This window comes from Lygodium microphyllum, chromosome 11 (assembly GCF_053477565.2).
Source record: "Lygodium microphyllum isolate KBCC chromosome 11, Lygodium_microphyllum_v1.1.10, whole genome shotgun sequence".
Classification (NCBI taxonomy): domain Eukaryota; kingdom Viridiplantae; phylum Streptophyta; class Polypodiopsida; order Schizaeales; family Lygodiaceae; genus Lygodium; species Lygodium microphyllum.
This window is the reverse complement of record NC_141145.1, coordinates 5,001,204-5,023,961: the sequence shown is the minus strand read 5'-3', so window position 1 is coordinate 5,023,961 and position 22,758 is coordinate 5,001,204. Positions and strand designations below refer to the sequence as shown.

Here is a 22,758-nt window from a genome sequence, read left to right as displayed (position 1 = left end):
GTGGGAGTCCTGTTCATTATGTAGACTGCTGTAGCAACTGCTTCAGCCCAATAAAAATCTGGCAAGTCTTTTTCATTGAGCATGGCACGAGATACCTCTCCAATATGCCTGTTTTTCCTTTCTGCAATTCCATTTTGTTGTGGAGTATAACTGCATGAATATTGCTGCTTTATGCCATGCTCCTGCAAGAACTTTGCAAACTCATTTGAGAGGTACTCTCCCCCTCCATCTGACCTTAGGCATTTTATTTGCAGACCTGTTTCTTTTTCAGCCATAGCTTTAAGGGTTTTGAAATGCCCAAAAACTTCACTTTTCTTTTTCATAAAATACACCCAAATTTTTCTGCTATAGTCATCAATAAAAGTGACAAAATAATGACAGCCTCCAAGAGATGCAGCTTTAGTAGTCCACACATCAGAGTGGATTAATTCCAATGGCTTCTCACTCTCTTGAACATGTCTAGGAAATGGTTTCCTTGCCTGTTTTCCAAACTGACAGGCTTCGCATACCTTATGCATTTCTGCAACCTTGAATTTTGGCAATCCTGCAACAATATTTTGGGCCTGCATTGATTTAAGTCGCTGTACATTAACATGACCAATGCGTTTATGCCAGATATCAATATCTGCAACTACACCGGTCCCATGTGCAAACATTGCTGCACTCAATTCAGACATGTCTGCATCCAATGTAAACATTCTGCCCTTCTTCTTTCCTTTTGCTATCAAGCGACCTTTATTTTTCATATCCTCAACAAAGCATCCATGAGGATTAAATCTGACCTGCAAGCCCTGTTCAACCATTTGACCAACAGAAACCAGATTCTTGGTGATATTCGGGACATGAAATACATCAGACAGGTATTTCTTTTTCCCATCCTGCATAGACAAGGGAATTTTTCCAATCTGCACAATAGGATGTGCAGTATCATCACCAGTCTCCACAAATCCTGGTTTTTCCATTTTCCTTGCATCCTCCATCCATTCTGCATGACCTGTCATGTGGTTTGATGCACCTGAGTCAACATACCATACATCATTGCTTTCTTCTGCACTTGTCACAGAATTGTTCATGTGCTGCACCATGAACAAATGCTCATTTCTGTCATCACCCCGTCTGCTAGAAGATGCATAATTCCCTTGTTGCAGTTTTCCATTCATGATGTCATTCTGCTTTTTATAGCAGTCTTTAGTCATATGACCCATTTTACCACAGTAGTAGCATTCAACATTACTGTTTGCATTTTGACCTCTTTACCATCCACCACGACCTCTTTGGCTCCCCCTGCCTCTAGAGTTACCACGTCCTCCTCCATAGGACTGGTTTTCTTGAGTTTGCTGCATATTCTGATTTCTGCCACGGCCTCCAAATCGGCCTCCTCTACCTCTGCCTCTACCTCTTCCAGCATTTGAGTAGAAGACAGCTTCTTTTGAAGTTCCTCCTGAAGAAGATGCACCACCATTTCTCTGTTCCTCAGAAATTAGAAGAGCAATCAACTCCTCAAAATCAGGAAATCTTTCACGAACTGAAATGGATGTCCGAAACTGTGCATAATCCTTTCCTAGACCATTCAAGGTCACGGAAACTAAATCATCATCTTCCACTGGCGACCCAATGGAAGCAAGTGCATCTGCAATCTTCTTCACCTTCATGTGGTAGTCGTTGATGCTCATACTTTCTCTTTGCACATTATGCAACTCTTGCTTGAGCTGCATTTTCCTGGCTTGCGTATTTGTGCTGTACATTTTTGACAAAGTATCCCATGCCTCCTTTGGCGTACTTGCATCCTGAATATGCACAATCATAGAGTCTGAAATACTGATAGACAGCCAATGCATAACTTTCCTGGCTCTCTCATGCCATGTTTTGAATGCCTGCATTTGCTGTTGATTGGGAACATCAGGAAGAACTGGTTCTTCTTCATTTCCTGCAACAAATTCCCAATATCCTTTTCCCATAAGGAAATTTGTCATTGTAAACTTCCATGCTTGGAAGTTGTTCTTGTCAAGCTTTTCAGTGACAATCTGTGAAAGAGAATCAGATGCCATTACAGAAGACTGAAAAAATTCTGTCACTGCAAAAACCACAGCTTCACCCTCACACGGGAAAATCTGCAAAACTGGCGAAAGTGGTATTTGACCACACAGTCACTTCCTAGTGACGATTTTGCATCAACAGGCAACACGGATGATTCTGTAATTCCCAATGTCTCTGCGCACAAGCATACAATGCAATTTTTACAGTAACTTTTCACCGACCTGTAGAACAGTGGCTGCCCTTCATAAAACTGGGCCTTTTCCTGAGTGCGTGCAGAAAACTTCCGCCTCCAAAACAGGCCCCGAAATGGCCTCAAATCAAAAAAACAAGGTCGCCAAGGGCTAAAGCCCTATCCCGCAGCATATACTACCCTCTTGCTTCACCGCGAAGGGCGTCTCAACCTGAGACAATGCACTCCTGCACTTTCCGGCTGTGCTACCTGCAGAGATCTGCTCCCAAACAGAAAATGAAAGCAACACTGCTCCTCTTACCAGAACACCGCGAGCTTGGCTTGCTTTCTTGAGCTCCTTACCACGAACAAGGTTCTGATACCATGTCAAGATTTTGGGAGAGAAGGAAGGAGTCTCGCTTGAAGCTTTCTTGCTTGCACAATGGGGGAAGACACACAAGGGTGGAGGCTGAAAACAGTTTTCCTCTTCTTAGTTGTGTAAGCCAAAAGAACTCAAGTACAAAGAAATAGAAGAACCCTCTATATGGGTCTCAAACCAAACTCAACTAACTAAGGTGGCATACTAACTGAGCCACGAACTAGAGTAGATAAGGATAGCTGTCGTCTAGCTATTATTCATGGGCGGTGTACCAACCGCATCTACAACTGACAAGTCGGTGACATAAATACACAACGGTCACCCTGGCGTATCACGAGTGGAGCTCGATATCTCAACAAATGCATGATAATATATATTAAATACTTATTTTTCTCCTTCTCTTTGTTTTTCTCCAAGTCAACTATCATTCACCAATCAAGCATATTTGAATGAAGGTTGAGAGCTTTTTCCCATCCTTGTCCATGTTATCATTCACCACACTTATGGCCACACAACTTACATCCATTGGATCATGTATCGAGGTGTTATCAAGAAAGCCATGAGCCACCTTTCTTGTATATACCGATCATTAACCATTCCTCCTATCCTTCCAAAGATGTAAAGGTACTCAAAAACAATGCTAGAAGCATGTACTCATTAGTCGTACAATGCCACCCGTTTCACCATCAACAAATTAGGGCCCTTCATACATGAGCCTTTATTCATATAACTTAGATCATCTATACAATCAATCTCACTAGCCAAACCAAAATATATAAATATTGACGCTAACTTCAACTACTCAAAACATCTAACTCATGTCCTTTTTCCTAGGCTTTTCATAAGTGGATGCACAACATCACGATATCCACCCTCTTCGAACCTACATATCCCTTTGATGTGCCACACTATGTAGCCACCTAGATCAAACACTAATATGATCATGAACTTCTTCTTTTGAATAATCAACCTCCCACTAGGATCAAATAGCCAAGTCATCGGTATATTCTAGAATGCATAACAATTCCAATCTCTAATTCCACCTAGATCAGAAGGCATTGATAGTGCATGAGATCCCTCATCCATATAGCCTTCCATGACTAATACCCATGAACTCATTAAATCCTCTGAGATCAAAGGGTAGAGCAAAATATTAGTGTAATATCCTATATCTTTGAGTCTATGGAGCATCCATCTACGCATTGGTGTATTCATCCAAAGGATATATTTATGTCATACCTTCAACTATGATAGCATCATCCATCTCTTGCACATTAGCATCAATATGATCCATCATCACATCCCCATTAATAATGTTGGACTTGTCAACCATAGCATTTGTAATAGTATCCTCTAGCATTACATTTGTCAATGCATCTCTATCTTGAGCATCAATCTACATAGCAAAAACATAGAAAAATCATGAATCAAAACCTCTACATAATCATAACCCTCCCTCTCTCTTATTCAAAAACTATTGTCACTAAAAATCTATCTTTTTATGCCTCTCTCTCATTAATAGATATAAATATATATGTGTGCATGTATTTATGTGTGTATATTGGAAGTCTTAATATGCTCATACACACATGTACACACATATGATTAGTTCAAAGTATAGTCTATGAATATTAATATTACAACAACATGATGTCAAGTTAGCAAAGACATGCACAATGAGAGATCGAGATCATGATCTCTCTCTCTCTCTCTCTCTCTCTCTCTCTCTCTCTCTCTCTCTCTCTCTCTCTCTCTCTCTCTCTCTCTCTCTCTCTCTCTCTCTCTCTCTGATTCTGCCCCACAACTAAGTTTGCCAGAAGAAGAGTTTGCGGGACAACTCCTCACATGGAGAAGGCGTCTCCACTTCAAATGAATCTGGTTCTGCCCCGCAATTAAGTTTGCAAGAAGAAGAGGATACCAAAGCAAGCATTCTCAGGCGTCTGGACAAGGAACTCGAGGCTGGGAACGATAGCAAGGCCCTGGCCATCATCCTACTTCTACAGGCGCTCGCAATGGCGTCAGGGCTTTTGGCTCTGCAAGACAGGTCCCACAGAGGTTATACTCTCTTGCAGATTTGCGACTGAATAATATAGAGACAGACTGTCTTTTGTCTCCTGTGGACTCTACACTTGGAGAAGTTCGAAGGAATCTACAAATTGCTGCAGCCTTGGGTGGCTTGGTTATGTGGCAGACATTGCAGTTAAATCAAATTCAAGTGCTTGGCATCTTACTTGCCCTTACTCTGGCCTCGAGCATAGATCTGCACGAGGCAGGACATTTCTTGATTGCTTATCTATTGGGAGTTCTTCCAAAGGGTTACACATCGTCAAGCTTAGAGGCATTGCAGAAGGAAGGCTCTTGGAATGTGCAAGCTGGGACAACATTTGTGGATGTGCAGTTTTAGGAGGAGGTGAAAAGTGGGAAACTTTCTTCATTGAAGGTGGTCTCTCTGACATTCAATAGGTCTATCGAGGGGGCTTTTTCCCTGTGAGCAGTTTTAGGAGGAGGTGAAAAGTGGGAAACTTTCTTCATTGAAGGTGGTCTCTCTGACATTCAATAGGTCTATCGAGGGGGCTTTTTCCCTGTGAGGCGACATGCCACTCGAGCTCCATAACGTGGAGCTTCTAATCAGCCAGGCTATCAAGGAGGTGAAGAAAGATTTCAAGAAGGATGCGGATAATGCCTTGAACCAAGAAACCCGCCGGCTCCATGAGAGGATCCGGCGACTGGAGGAGATGGTGAAGACACTCATGGAAGAGAAGAGGGATCTCAAAACCGGCCTGGACAAGCTACAAACGGAAGTGTCACATCTACGAGAGGCAAGAGAGGACGCGGATTTCAAAGCGGACCTCCGAGAGGCTATCACGAAGGAATGACGAGAGGACCTCCAGGTATGCATTAAAACCGAAGTTGAGGCTTCGAGAGAGGGATGGGAGGAAAAAATCAAAGCAAACATGAATGAAGAATTAGAAGGGAATAAGGAGGGGTGGATTGAGGTAGTGAAGAAGAACATTAAGAAGGAGGTCTAGGAAGAAAATAAAAAGGAGGAGGTAGTCCGCGTTCAGGAGACCTTAGAGGAGGAGAGGCTCAGGAACGCGCGTAGATTGAACGTGCGTATTACCGGGCTCCCCGAAGGGGCCTCTCCGGAGGAGGACATACGCGGGCTATGCACCCGACTAGGGTACACGAGCATGCCCTTTACTCAGGCATGGTGTGCAGGACGAGATACTACCAGGGTCAGAGCTCTGATATTACATATGAGCACACCGGAGGACAGAGCTGCTTTCTTTCGGAAGCGGATTTCGCTCCGAGGGATGACTGGGGCTCCCATCTTCATGGATGAGGACCTGACTCAGATGCAGATTGCACACAGACAAGCATGCATGCCACAGATACTCCAAGCACATAGAGAAGGCCGTAAGGCCTTCTATCGAGATGGCTGGATTTTTATAGATGGACGCCCCACCAAATAGGGGGCGTGGCCTATGAGATGGGGCAGAGGACTGTACAGGAGACCCTGATACGTGTGGCAGTTTGGAACTGCAACGGCTCCCTATGGTCACGACCGGACAGACTTGAGGAGGTTTTACCCGACCATGATGTTATATGCCTCACAGAGACACATGAGAGCCCAGAGAGAGGGCTTCCACACATTACAGGATTTGAGTGGGTATCTGCATACCGGGCTACTACTAGGCAAAGCACATCTAGGGGCTTAGGAGGGGTGGCAGTTCTATTCCGTCAGGGGATACAGAGACATATCTAGTTAGTGAGACGAGATGAGGAGGCCAGTTACATATGGATCAGAGTGCAGATATCAGATGAGAGATGGATCTATATGGCAGTATGCTACTTTTCACCACGAGGGTCCAGATATGCTACTACGCAGGGTGATATTCAGGCCAGAGATTCCCCCTCCCCTTATTCACAGCTCTCAGAGAACATTATTCTGTATTCTAGTTTGGGTGAGGTCTTCCTTATGGGGGACTTCAACGAGCGCACACAGAGTCGACAGTGTGAGAGTTTTGATATGGAGCAGCCAGAGATCATGAGAGCATTAGACCCTGAGGAGTTGGGGATCAGTAGGGAGTCAGCAAATACTGGGCTAGATGCCATAGGGTATGGAGGGCATTTACTTGAGCTTGGTAGTATACATCATCTCGTTATTTATAACGGGATGGCACGATGGCCATATTTAGGAGGTCTTACATGCTTCCCACATGGGGGGGCGAGAGTACTGTAGATTATCTGCTCGGACCGATCGATGGGATGCATACTATCGAGTTCTTCGACCTTGGGAGACTTCCACTCGGTGCCGATCACACCTTTCTCAGTTTCTCACTCCTCACCTCATTACCATCACCACCTGCAGATATCATACGCCACATGCATACTACCATACACTTCACTCATGAGCTCTCACATGTTTACTCACAACATCTGGAGGAGCACATCACGTCACTTGATCCATACGCACCCCTTGATACACTGACCACTAATATCACACGCATTCTGCATGATTCTGCTACACTCAGTTTTCCACATCACACATACACGCACCCTCCTCGGACTGGTACCATGCCACAAAAGAGGTGGTATGATGATGAGTGCAAAGATCTACGTCGATAGCTACGCGATTTGGAGGCCAGAGGAGAGATCACACACAGACAGGCACAGAGATGCATGCACCGCTTGACCCGCCGTAAAAAGTGGGAATGGGGGGAGGAGAGATATTGGGATATATACCACCTTCTTATGAGCAGAGATTGTGCAGAGGCATGGAGGCAGATCAAAGAACCACGCTCACCCACACCGATACATGACCCTGCAGTATGGCATGGATATGCACAGAGTTTATATCATGTACCCGCACAGCCGCTGATACCCACACCATGTACACCGAGACCGAGTATTTCATCCTTTTTCACCACTAGTATGGTGAAACATGCTATCTCACGGTTACAGCATGGCCGCGCTTGAGACCAGTTTGATCTTCAGGTAGAGCATATTATATATGGCAGAGACACATTGGCTCCACTTATTGCTCACCTCTTCAACCGTGCATTGTCTGAGGGATTCCCTGACTCGTGGATAGAGCACACCATGGATCCTAACACATATAGGACCATCATGATTGGGCCAGTTTTAGCCAAAATTTATGGCACGGTGATGGAGGAGGAGCTCAGCACGCTGGCAGAGAGAGAGTGCATGCGCACACCCCGGACAGGCAGGGTTCAGACGGGCATTTTCTACCATAGACCACATCTTCACTCTCCGTTGTCTGATCGACCAGACACGAGTGAAGAAACAGATATTGTACTGTTGCTTTGTGGATTTCCGCAAAGCCTTTGACATGGTTTCGAGAGAGAGGATTTTCAGATGCCTACTTGATCTGGGGGTGGATGATGACATGATGTGGGGTATTTATGCACTATATGAGCGGGTTACTGGTAGAGTGAGATGTCCGGGAGGTATATCAGATCCCCTTGTGAGCACCATTGGTGTGAAACAAGGATGCCCACTCTCACCGACTTTATTTGGGCTATACATTGATGAGATAGCAGAGTTTATTCAACAGCAAGCCGGTGGAGGTATAGATCTCAGTGGAGCCACAGTTCATGTCTTACTATATGTAGATGACATTGTGTTGGTCTCAGACTCAGCTCAGGGATTATAGCAACATTTATTAGCATTGGATGATTTTTGCACATAGAGAGGCATGACAGTGAACCTTGGTAAAACCAAGGTTCTTATATTCCATACATCAGCTCAGATAAGCAGATAGAGTATTTTCATGGCAGCAAGAGGGAGTATTGAGGTCACTGGATCATATGTATATTTGGGAGTCACCTTTACAGTAGCTTCAGGGACTTTCTAGATGACACAGGCAGCTCGTAACCGCCTTACTAGAGGATACTCAGCATTGGCTCTTATGGAGCGACAGTGTCATCAGGCACATTTCCAGGAGCCCCGCACCAAGGGGTGGCTCTTTGATACTCTAGTCACTCTAGCACTGATGTATGGAGCAGCTATATGGGGGTCAGGCCTTGCCGATTATGTATGGACATTGATGGAGAGACCTCAGGTGATCATGATATCTAGATTGATTCGCAGCAAGGCCTCAGTCCCACATGACATTGTGCGAGCAGAGCTTGCCACACCACCCATGCTAGTCGAGGCATTATTTTAGATAGTCTGCTTCCTACACAGATTTCAGGATACGGACAGAGATCACATTGCATACAGAGCATATATGGCATCTCAGGAGATGGCTCGAGTGGGGGATACCACATCATGGTATGCACAGACTAGAGCTTGGTTTGACATAGACATGGGCTGGACATTGATAGACTCCCACCTCTTCTATATGATACTCAGGCTCCCACTTACACCCTCTCTCTCTCTGAGAGGAAAAGAGTCATCAGACAGGAGATATGGCATATTTATATATAGAGGACATGGGTCAGCCCTGCACAGCCACTGCCATCGAAGATGGCACATTATTATACACAATTCTTGAGCATATCAGAGCAGGGATTCATAGAGATTCCGAGATATATGCAGATCTATATGCCACATCGATTGAGAGTTCTTATTAGACAGCTCAGGGTATCATCACATCAGCTTATGATTGAGAGTGGCAGAGCCAATGGCATCCCACAGGAGGAGAGGATATGCCCCCTTTGCAGATCAGAGGTGGAGAGTGAGGAGCATTTTGTTCTCAGATGCCCAGCATACTCAGAGTTGAGATCTAGATACACATTGAGCAGCTCACTTCAGGGATGTATAACTGATATGGATTAGAGATCATTTGGCCATTTTCTGGGAGAGGCATGGCACATCAGAGAGCAGAGCACACAACGGGTCCTAGTCAGAGAGGGGCCCACCCAGACGACTATTACACAGTTCTTTCAGACAGACAGAGTGAGAGCTACTGTACCAGCCTCCAGCCAGACCTCCGGGCTCACACTACAGCAGGCTGAGGACCATCGTACCCGACGCCGCACAAGGATCCCTGGGTTTCAGACCCCATAGCCACACCGACAGGAGATCCGAAGGATTCTTGATCTACATCGACAGCAGACTGAGATCCGACGACACTCGACACATTGGATCTCAGATCTCCAGTTTGCTCTTTCTCCAGCACCGATGTACCACATCCTGCATCTAGGAGGGATCACCTGCTATTAGCGACTTCGATGACTGCTACTACATCCCAGGATAGTATATCTCCCTGCATCTGCTACATATACACATCGCACCACTTTATCACAGTCGACAGTTGTTCCCCTATCACAGCCGACATTTGTTCCCCCTTTGTAGCCATTATCTGGAGTACGAGAGCTACATACGCACATACACATACACGACACTTATCACACTCACAGCACCATATTTTCAGTTTCCGGTTTTTAGCTTTTCCTTCAGCACTTTTATTTTGGATAGCTGGACCTCATCACTTGTATCACAGTTTGTCTCATAGGCTAGTTTTGGTCTTTAGAAGACGTTAATATAACTTCTTTCTTTCTTTTTCTTTCTTTCTTTCTCTCTCTCTCTCTCTCTCTCTCTCTCTCTCTCTCATTAACCATATTGATTGAACATGGAATTTATACTTGTTTTCACCAATCAATATCCACCCTTGCCACCACAACAAATAATTCACAAATGTGTAAGCTTTAATAATGATTTTTAAAAATACCAATGTTTAATGAGGTTACTAGAGCCATGTATAAAGAAAATTGTCTAGTGAGTATTCATAATGGATGCAAATGTAGCCTTATTTATACAGCAACCCATGCTTACCGAAGAGAAATTACAACTATTATTTGGAAAGAGAAGAACTTTTCCAACATTGCCCATTGTGTGACCAGCAAAGCATGAACTCTGCTAATTCTTAGAGAAAATGAATTTTATTTTATTGAGAAAATACAAACATACCTTGCTTTGGTTAGCTATGATCAAGTTTATAATAATATTTTACTATCATTATTTGTCAATTTGTGAAATAATAGTACACTTGCGAAAGGTCAATGTAATACAAATCTAAATCCGCGGTGCGATCATGGAGGTGATCCACCCGTGCAAAATATCCTTAATTAAATCCTTTAAGAATCAATCACAAAAAAGGCATCCATGCCTAATATCATTTTCCAAGAAAACATTCCTTTATTCCCATGGCAACTTGTCATCATAGACCCTTGCCATGCATTTACCATAAATCATAAGCACTTGGAATAATCATCTAAACAACAACTAACAACCAGTTGAATGTAAAAAGCATTTAGGATGTTGTTCGATCAACCAACAAAACCAATTGCATTCTTTCCAAACAATGCAAGAATAGATGATATAACATTTCCATCGTATTTTTCCTCTCCCCCTTGGGATCTAAGAGCAATACTATGCAAAAATGTTTCTTAACACTTCCTTCCTTTGGCTAGGGCATATGCTAAGGGTTCAAACACTATTCATGATGTAAGTTCTATAGGTCACTAACCTTGATTGATACCCCAACCCTGATTTTGGATTGGCAAAAGTCATCATTATCCGACGGATCTCAAGACATCTAGTTTTAACCCTTACGATTAATTTCTTGTACTAGCTCTTAGTCAAGTCATGAGGCAAATAGGAAATTATCCTCATATATCAAAATATGTTATAGGCATAATGTGTAAATACTTGATAAGATAAGTGAGAGATTATCTCAAGTAATTAGACTCGAATAGGCCTTGCCTTGAGCTAGAATCTAGTTTTTCTTAATATTTGGGCTCTTAGGCTAAGTACTTTTGAAGTATCTAAACTAGTACTTTCTATTCATGATTCTTAATGTCATATTATTTTAGCAATTATGCTATTTATAACCCTTGACTATGCTTTAACCTAGCACTTGTATGCACAATCTTTTAATATCGTTCTTTTAATGACTATATCATTCATAACCCTTGACTAATTCTTCCTTGTGATTGCTCTATCAACGAATAAGCCATATGCAGGTGCAATTAACTTTCCTTAATATATGCACTTCACAAGCTCCATCTTATGAATATGTGAGATGAAATGATCTATACTCGTGTATCATAGTATGGGCCTAATGTATCTCATACGAGAATCAAAACAAGCATCTATCAATTTGGAAATACATTACTTACGGCCGGAACCGCAATTGGATTGACAGTGATGCCTTCGTCTGAAGCTTCGTTGTTGGTTATGGGATTGCCATCCACATGTGACATTCTTCGCTTGGGGGGCCATCGTCCGTAAGTAGACTCAAGAGATTAAGAAGGCAGAATAGATTCGAGATGGGAGAGTGTAAGAGAAGATGGATTGAGCTAACTCTCTTCCTTGCAGCCTCTCAGGGTGATTCCTCTCTCTCTCTCTCTCTCTCTCTCTCTCTCTCTCTCTCAAGCTCTCTCTCACAATGTCTTGGACATGTATCCTTCTCTCTACCTCTCTCTTATAGCCTCTTGGGGTCTCCTTATGCTCCTTGTGCCTCCCCATGCCTCATATTTATAGTGGATTAGAGAAGAGGGCTTGTGGTTGAGAAGTGGAGCTCTTTGTGGAGGGGGATTTTCTTGGAAAGATCAGTGATCTAATGCTCAGATCATAAATATGATGGTTCCATTGGCTCCGGAAGGGCGGGGGGGGGGGGTAAAACACTAAGACACTTGGTTAGAAAGCTTTTAGTTCACTCCCTCTTTTTTGTGTTCGAAGTGTTGTTTTCTGTCTGTAGACTACGATCGTGGCACGTGCGATTTCGGAAATCCCTCTATTTATTTTTTACATGCTGGATTCAATGTATCGAACCTATGTTCTCCCAACATACTACCTCTTCTTCACACCCTTTTCTTTATGACAGTCACATGTCTTGATTTATGACCTTTGTCTCTCTTTGTGCTGTTTGCTCAAATCATAGTAATTAACAAGCCCTGTGCAATTATCATTGCCACACCACCTATACCAATTAATAGAGAAAAAAGGCCAAGCAAAACTTGCTACTCCCTTATAAAGATTGAGGGTCCCACACAATCATAACACCTAGGGGCTTTAACCCCTATCCCTACCCCACTTTACAAACTCAAGGCACCTCAAGGGTAGGACATCTCAAGAACATTGGTAGACATGTCATCCTAAGCTTTGCATTGCACCTCCTCAAGCATCAATTGGATCCTCGAGTGTGAGAAAATATTCCAAGCTTGCATGGGGTTCCTCAACTCATCTCCTAGTTGCATCGACACATGCACAAAAGTGAAAGAATGTAAATGATGTATGTAAGTGAGAGAAGGCCTCTCTAAGCAAATGTAGAAGGAGAGTGTCCAAAAAAGGCTATGTATAAAAATTGGAAAGTGAATGGATAAGCTCATTCTTGTGGTGTGCAATCTTGTGAACTTCTTACTTATTATTTGAGAGAGAGTTGAAGAGAGAGAGAGAGAGAGAGTGTGTGTGTGTGTGTGTGTGTGTGAGAGAGAGAGAGAGAGAGGGAGACGTAGAGGTAGAATGAGGGACTATTTGGAGAAGCTCTTGATTCTCCCTCCTCCTCCTCCTCCTCTTCTCATTTTTATTATTTATGGAGCTTGCATGGCAATTGAGGGAGAGGAGGTGGACTTTTTTTGACTCTGTTACAAGGATCATGGATTCATTGATGAGCCTTCCATGAATAGACTACAATGAGAAGGTAAATTCATGAGTTTGTTCCACTCCTTGGAATAGTTGCAATTGTTAGGTTAGAGGTAGCCATAGTTGCACTACTTGAAACACTTAAAATAATAAGAATTTTGTAAGCCTGATGGTCTATCATGTAAGAGCCATGGCATATCTTCAACAGTTTCCCTCTAAATGAAATTGGCAAAGAACTTGCAGCCTGGATAAAAGAAAGAAAAGGAAGAAGAGGAAGCTCACTTGAAATTATAAAATTTGTCATCCATCAAGAATGACATGTTTCGCTTAAACATTGTGAAGAATATTGGACATTAGTCTTCGAGCAAGAAGACGCAACCTCCCTCTTGTCATAGTCAAACAAGTCCCACTCCACCTAATACTAGCCATGTTGTAATAAATTGATGGAAGCTATGTTGGCTTTCTTGCATGCGTAGAAACCTAGGAACTCCCAATCCTTCTACGTTGGATTCACCCTTTTGATGTAATAACCTTTTACTTTTAATACAACCAACACACATTTCATTTAAAGAAAACAAAAAGAAGAAAAATAAAAGGAAAAAGGGTAGCTTAGATTGGTGTTGTATGGGAAATTCCCGCCAAGTAAGAGTTCCATGCTAATAGCAACACTAGAGAGAGAGAGAGAGAGAGAGAGAGAGAGAGAGAGAGAGAGAGAGAGGAGAGAGAGAGAGAGAGATAAGGGAAATCAAACCAACTATGCCAAAGAACTCAAAAGGAAATGGATTTAGCAGAGTGGGAGGAGTAGCAGCAAGGGTGTGCAATAAGGCCTTCGTAATGCTGGAGGTGGAAGGAAAATTGGGCGACAGGGGTGACGGCAACCCATGCATTGCATGGGACAAAGAAGGCTAGTAGCAGCTAATCATCGCGACCACCTCTCACGCCCTCATCTTCTTTCACAGATGGCCCCCTCCTCCTCACTTGCCCACTTGCCTCTCTCACCCCTTCTTGGTGCCTCTCCCACCATCTCTCTGCCATCACCTCCCTTGCCCTCTCTCCCTCTGGCCTCACCTTTGCTTCTAGTTCCCTCAATCACTTAGTCAAGCTGTTCTCCTATCTAGTTTTTTTTTTCCATCATCTCCCTATAGTTTTTTTGATGAATCTCTAATGGCAATTCAGAAGAACTATGCTCATTCTATATCTTTCCTTCGCAAAACTTCATTTTTTGGAAACACATGTAGATCTATATTCACAACATGCAAATTTTGGAATGACATTGTGTTGCATTAGATGTTTACCAACTATGACTATTTCGCTCTTTACTCTCTAAGTGCTTTTAGGCATAGCAACATTTGTTTCATAAAATCTCTATTTTCTAGAAGTATATGCAAAATTATTTATGGACATAATGCTACACGAGAGAAATTCTTTCATGCATTGCAACATTTCACTCACAAAATATTTTTTTTCTGGAAATCTATGCAAATTTCTTTTGTGGACAAAATGTTGCACCAAATTTTTCCCAACACTCATAGTCTCACTCTTTACTCTCTAAATTCTATCAGACATTGCAAAATTTCATTCAAGTTCTTGTTTTGTGGAACTAAATGCTTCTCTATGAAGATTTCTATTTACAGCATATAGATTTCTTCAGAGACACTACATGGCATGAGATCTTCTCTAGCAGTCAGAATTTCATTCTTTTGTCTCTTCACACCTTCAAACTAACACAGGATTGCATGAATTCTACCACGGAATGAGTTCATGGCTTAGAGCCTCAGACACAAGATCACATTAATTTTTATTATGTTAACCAATTTGTTTGACTCAGGATGGTCCTTGTCCATTGTAGAAATTGAGTTGCAGAGTGAGTGTTTCTCATAGACTTCTTCTTTTTTTTTCTCATATGGAGAGTTCCAAAGCACTTACTCACTTTACTTTTCCCATCCATGCCGTTTCCTTCAGTTCCATAGGCTCTTTGCTTGTAGCAAGAGGAGAGGATGATGGCATCAAGATTATCAGTACCATTGATAGCTCTATTGTGCTAGTCCTTAATGTCCACAATGCACCTATCATTAGCCTTGCACTTGACCCCAAAAATGAGTTTTTGGCATTAGCTCTGCTAGTAGTGATGGCTCTATCATGTGCTGGTGCCTCTCATCTATCAAGAAAATCCACACATTGTACCATGCTACACCGTGGGAGGAATGAAATTGCTTAGCATCCAAAGGGAGATGTCTTGGTAGTTCTTGGCACAAAAAATGGTATGCATGTGATTATGCATGATCGGGATACAGGTGAAAAGGTCTTCAACCTCAAAGGTGGGCATTCAGCTTCAGTTGGCTCATTCACCTGGTCACCAAATGGCAAATACCTTGCAACCGCATGAGGTGACAATCACGTCATCATATGGGATGTGGATAACATACAAGACATATACTGCCAGAAGTTTGAATCTCAAATTTGCAGCTTAGTGTGGAGACCGAAAGGAAATGCTTTAGCCATTGGTGACTTGGATGGCAAATTTGTATTTGGGAACCTATTGTTCCATCTCACATGACCCTCCCTAGTAGTGATGCTAGTTTGCCTTTAGTTATTGATAGAGAAGTGATGCTGCACTTCAGTGATGATGGGGAGGATGGAGAGTAGCTTCACAGTGAGGAAGAAGGTGGATCTTCACCTGATAGAAGACCCAATTCTCCTTCACATCCTGATTTAAGAAAGAAGGAAAAGAGCAAAGGTCATGATAGGCTCCAATAGTCATTCTCTAGTAAGGCTGAGGCTCTGCTCCAGAGTAAAAACATAAGCTTCTCATCTGGAGTCACTATAGGTGGACATTGAGTGCCTGCATTACAAAATCCTTTTCAGCCTTTGCTCTGATTGTGTATTCATTTCATGTGATGCAATTCACAATATTCAATGTGGTAGAACAATGGAGAAAAGTGTTGGAAGGGCCATTGCCCTTGAGTCCTTGCTCTCACCTTACTTGGCTGGGTTTTAGCGACACAGGTTTTCTTAGCTCATATGATTCCAAGGTGCTAATTATTGGATCCATTCCAAAACTGATCATTTCTAGATTTTAAACCTAAGCTCTTTTAGGCAATGAGAAAGTTGTCTAGTAGATTGGATAATGAGAAAGCATATATATGTGCATAGAGACACTATTGAGCCTCTTTCTATTCCTTGTGCAGGTCTTTCTTGATACTTATTTGTGCTGTCTTAAAGGGCTTTGATGCAATGTTCAATACTCTTGAAGAAAAGCTAGAAAAGTACCTGAATCGGTGGGAGGAATATTGTTGAACTAATTGCTTCACATCTCTAGTTGAATCTTCAGCTATTAAAAAGGTGTGCAACTGAACTGCAAGCTTGTTATCACTCTACTTTCCCATTTTCAAAGCTACAATTAAACTTTGTGCATGGTTATGATTTCTTATGCCAATATGTGCTGGTATAGTGTTTGTCAGGCAGTTTGCTAGAATTTACAAGCTTTTCTTTTCTCAATAGAATTCTTCTTTGCTTAAGAAGGAGACACATCATCTAGACATTGTATCAGAAGAGGAGAAATTGGATGCAAAACAACTTGAATAAGTTTGTAGTGAGCTACACAATGTATGCTAATGTTTTATGTTCAAGGCCAGACATGCACCTTGCAAGTTTCACTATATACATATGACTACACATGATTTCATTGTGCTTTTCTCAAACACTCTGGTTGGTATATGTGTGATAGGCTGGGAAAGAGTCAACAAGAATACGCAGGGAGCTGCGCAACTTGGAAAGATTTTTAGCTATAAAGAAAAAACATGAAGATGCTCTGTAGGATGCTGTAGTGTAGCTTAAAGGTGAGGAGCATCATGACATGCTAGAAGGTACAAATTTGTGACATTTTATCATAAGCCATAGTTTACATAAGGGTTGCAGACACATGGGTTTTGTGAGGCTTCTGCCTTGGAGTACATAGAGCTTTGGATGCTGAGAATGGAGTTGATGATTAGTATAGAAATCTTGGAAGTGAACTGGAGAGAAAGAAAGAGGAGAGAGAAGATGACAGAAGAGAGAGAAGAAGTGCAAAAGTGAGAGAAAGAGAGTGATGAGGAGAGAGAAATACTAGAATAGGAGAGAGAAAGACATGAAAGAGAAAGAAGCCATTGAAGCTGAGAGCAAGGTGAAGAGGAGAAGGAAAATACTGTATTAATGTGTCAAAGATGAGAAAAATTTTACATGTCCTCTCCTTTTATAACAATGTCAGTGTGACATGGCATCAATATTATTTACACACTAAATCCCTATTCTTCCTAGCTTCTTACAATCCATCCCATCCCAAAGTTTTTTGCTCTGAGTCAGTCATTATCACATATAGGTTCTATTGGAGGGAGGGAATATTCATCTTAGATCATAGTGAAAATTCAATGGCTAAAGTATTGCAGCATCATGCTTTAATTTGAATTGTATAGAAGGGGCCATGAAAATGCATTCTCTTTGAATTTTTTAAAATGGGGTTTTAAACTATCCTTTGAACGCACATGATATAGAGGGCTTCTATACTGTGATCCCCCTGAGAGCAAGGGTAGATTGATTACAAAATAAAGTAGAGTTCATCACATGTTCACTTTAGATGCTAGAATTCCTACTATGAATGATGTTATGTAAACTAAAGGCAAATGAGTGATTGCAAACATTAAAATATAGCACAAATATATTAGACATACAAATGTGTGAAGGTTAAAATTAATGTATTTTAAAGGGCTGATTACAGGGTTTCTTGTTTTTAGAGTTACAAAATTTCATAAAGTGTATAAAGAATGTCACTTTGGTAAGCAAGCAAGGTAACATTTTTTGCATGATAGAGATATGGGTAGAAGTATACTTGATATTTTGAACACACATATTTTGGGGCCTACACAGAATATATCTCTTGGTGGTAGAAAATACTTTATCATGTTTATTGATTATTGTTCAAGAGAGCTATAGATATATTTCATGAAGAAAAAGAGCAATGTATTTGAGCGCTTTCAAACTTTCAAGGATGCTATTGAAATAAAAACATACTTGAAAGTTAGTGCTTGAGGTCAGATGGAAAATGAAATTATCTCTCTAATGAGTTCAATGACTTCTTGAGGTCTCATGGGATAAAGAGATTGTTTACTCACAAATATATCCCATATAAAAATGGGATTATTGAAAGAAAAAATAAATATATTACAGAAGTTACACGACCATTGATGTTTGAAAAGAATATGCTAAAATATTCTTGATATGAATATATTTATATTGATGTCTATATTATCAATAACTTTCATAGCTATAGTTCACGGCATAACCCTTGAAGAATTCTTTATAAGCAAAAAGCTCAATGTGTCACACCTAAAAAAGTGTTTGGTTGTCTTGTATATGTTCATGTGAGTGATCCAATGGTACAATGTCTAGTACGGCAAGGTACCCTATTAAAATACTTGGTTTTAAAGGTTATACAACTCACCATTATTCTTATATGATAAAGGTGGTCGAGAATGTTGAGTCCACTCTTGCTCTAAGTATGCTATTTGTCATGCTCATTAGGATGCACCAATGAATGAGATGGATAATTAGAAGCCATATACGACTTGGAATTTGGTACCATTTCCTGAGGGCAAGAAAGTTTTTGGCTATAAGTGTATTTATAAAATCAAGCGTAATGCAGATGGTTATGTTAGTAGGTATAAGGATAGATTGATTGCAAAAGGCTATGTTCAAACATATAGCATAGATTATGAAGAGACATTCACTCCAATTGCTAGGATGACAAGATGTGTGATTGCTTTGATAGCAGCCAAAGATTGGAGTTTGTATTAAATGGATGTAAATAATTCATGCTTGCATAGTGAGTTGTAGGAAGAGGTGTATATGGGGCGCCCAACAGGTTATGAAGATTTAGAGCATCCCAGACATGTGACGCCTTTATAATGTCAAAGAGGGGTGACATCCAAAAAAAGTTGAAGGCCCAGACAATTGTTATCATTGTGATAAAAAGGGACATTTGTACAAGGATTGCAAAGAGATAGCAGCTTCAAGGAAGGCAAAGATAAAGATGAAGCAAGATCCTAACGCCTCTACTCATCTCTTTATTAGACTCTGACTTGAATCATGGCCAAGCCCAAGGCCAAGAAATGGGCATGCTCATCTTCTTGAGACCACAAAAAGGGCTTGGAATCTCCTCTTGGTTTCTAATATCGATTATGCAATCATCCCTTATGACTCTCCAATGCAAGAGAGGACGTGTAAGTGGGTGGTGAGATAGCACAAGTATGCCTCATCTATATAGATATATAGGCACACAAGTTCTAGAAAGGAGCATCCCTAACACATCAACCGAAGTTTGACAAGTTTTGAAATCCTAGAGTTAAGATTGACATCTAAGTTCATTCGCTATTATGTGATAGAGCAACATTAGCTCCTAGTTTATGCTCATATGAGGCAACACTTTGGTGATCTTAACCAATGGCAAGTAGTCTATGGTCATGTATGTTTAGAGGCATTTTTAATGGGTTAATCTTGTACTAGATGCTTGACATCAATACTTAGATTCTCTTTGAGAAACCTTAATGGTGGCTTCATGACCCACTGCTTGGATATCCGTGGTCCTATTTTAGTGGTCTTTGTTGTATGGACTATGATGAGTCATTATCATTGTATCATTCTATTATATCAAATTTCCCATGATCTAAGAGAGGATGCTAGCAATCTGATTAGCTTGTGTGAGTCTAATCCATACTTGACATTTCCAAGTATTTTGGACATTTTATTGTGACCATTATGATGTTTATTTAAGCATTTTATGCAGATCGATATGCTGCCATTTATGGCATATTTTTTTCATTTATATTCAAGCTCCTTCACAGTCAATCATTATCACACACAACTTCTATTGGAGAGAGAAAGGGTCGTGAGTTTAGAGTGAGCAGGGATGTTATTTTTAATTAGATAAGCAGTTGATATGCATCTAGTGGTAATACATTGGATGATGTTGGTGATCATAATAGTTATGTGCAAAAAGAAAAGCAAGAATCATAACCTTAGTAGACTAGAAACATGTATTTCCAATGTATTTGTGCTATATTTTACTAATTACAATCACTCTACCTTTAGTATACGTAGCAACATTCATAGTAGGAATTCTAGCATCTAAAGTGAACATATGATGAGCTCTACTTTATTTTGTGATCAATCTACACTTATCATTAAAGTCTTCTACAAAATAACCTTTTGTACTAAATCAAACCTGCAACTCTTGCTTTATCATTTGGCCAATAGACACTAAATTATTTGTGATTGATGGCACATGTAATACATTTGAAAAACACTTTTTTTGGCCATCATGAAAGGACAAGGGAATCTTTTCAATGTGTGAAACTCGATGGCATGAATCATCACCAGTCTACACATAACCTAGATTTTGTAAATCATTTATCTTTCTAAACCATTTAGCACAACTCATCATATTATTAGGGTCACCAAAATTGACAAATCATACATCATCATGTATCCCCTTTCTTGTAATCGTATTCATCATATGCTACATAATAAACAAACACTCAATTTGGTCTTCATTTTTCATGAGAAGACAATGCATGGTTTTCTTGCTGTAACTTACCACTATTGATATCATCCTTCTTAGCATAACAATGGGCTGCAAGATGACGTGGTTTACCATAATAATGACACACAATACCACAATTTTGAGAACCTCTATTCTATCATCTACCTCTTCCTCTAGTGCTCCCCCTATCTCCACAATTTTCATGGCCTCTTGAAACTTTCATTTCACCAAATTTCTCATTAAACTCATTTTGCTAGTTATCGCCAATACATCCATACCAATGCCTCTCAAAGAAAATCTACCATGTTCCCTTTCTAAACTCGAGTAAAATTCTTGAACCTGTTTATCACTTCTTTCAAATAATTCATCCTACATATTGATCCCTTCAGTGATCATGAGAGAGACCAACTCATCAAAATCTTGAAATGTCTTTCATATATATATATAGAAATAGTAAATGATTTCTAAACCTTCTGACTATTAAGGTCATCCAAAGTAGATAAAATGAAATCATCATCATTAACCATTGTATCAATCATTGCCAAAGCATTTGCAATGCTCATCGCCTTCAAAATATACATATTAATTGACATTTTCCCTTTCCTCAAAGTATTCAACTCTTGCTTGAGTTAAATCTTCCATGCCTTCATATTTATTAAAAACATGTTTTATTAAAATGGTATAAGTTACATGTGAAGTTTATCCATTTCTGATATATCTCAACATAGTATTATCAATCACTATAGATAGCCAATACATCACCTTTTTGCCTTTGCATTCATTCTTTCCATGCTTTTAATTCATTTGTGGTCGTAAGGCTACTCAGTTGTGTCTCTTGTGTTTTACCTGAAACGAACTCATAAAGGCCCTTTCCAATAAGAAATTTTGTCACACGAAACTTCCATGATAGATAATTGTTCTTGTCTAGCTTCTAAATGATGGGATTTTCATTATTCTTTATTAGCATCACATAATTGATTCAAAATAGTATGCAAGTCTTCTGTAACCTTTCACAAGTGCACATCAATATACTCAGTAGTCTTTTTAATTGACTACTCAATAGTACATTGAGTATGTAACATTGATTATGTAACCTGTTTGCATAAAAAACTTGTGTTTGATTCCTGCAAAATACCTCAAAACTTACAAATTCGAAATCTGTAACCTATGCATTCATTTTTGGTCCATGAAACAAAAAATGCAATATATCCTAAAACTATTGTTCGCAACCTATGCATTCATTTTCGGTCCATGCAACAAAAAATGCAATATATCCTAAAACTATTGTTCGCAACCATACAGATTTGAAATGAGGCCCAAAATAACCTTGGATGGCCAAAAACATAACAAGACTATCTTATAGAATATAAAATGCTTTTTCTGCACACCAAATCTCATAACAATCTAAGATTTTTGCTATGTCCTGCTTCCATGCCTCCACATGCACTATCTAAGAGAAAGAGTGGAAGAATGGGAGAGCTTCTTACTCCTCATTTGCTTGCTCTAATTCTTGCTTCTTCTCCTTCACTTTAGCTTTCAAAACTAGCCTCTCTTAGTGGCACCGCTCTGATACCATGTCAATAATCATGTGGTGGGGGAGACTTGTTTGAGTTGTTGCATCGAACAAACACCATACACATAAGAAACCACTCACTCAAGAACACAAAAAGAGAGATGAAGGCAAAAACGTTTTCTTACTAGTTTTTTCTTATTCTTCCATCCAAAATACAATGCATACAAAGTATAAATAAGATACAATATAAAACAAAGTAACATACCAAGTTAAACAATGCATAACAAACTATACTAATCGACTAGTGCTATAAGTATGTCGTAAAAGTAGGTGCAACAAACTAAATATAATAACTGATAAGTTAGTAACCATGTGAGGATCATAATAACCATCGAAGTGCTAAATATAGATGTGTAGATCCCTCTAACCAAGGGGTCCATTATCAATGCCTGCACATGTTGAGTTTGCTATCT

The 22,758-nt window shown here is 40.4% G+C and overlaps 1 pseudogene; it reads left to right on the top strand.

Annotated features, from left to right (window-relative positions):
• Positions 1-5,076, top strand: part of LOC148028498 (uncharacterized) — a 120,720-nt pseudogene extending 115,644 nt beyond the window's left edge.
• Positions 5,077-22,758: the final 17,682 nt, after the last annotated feature.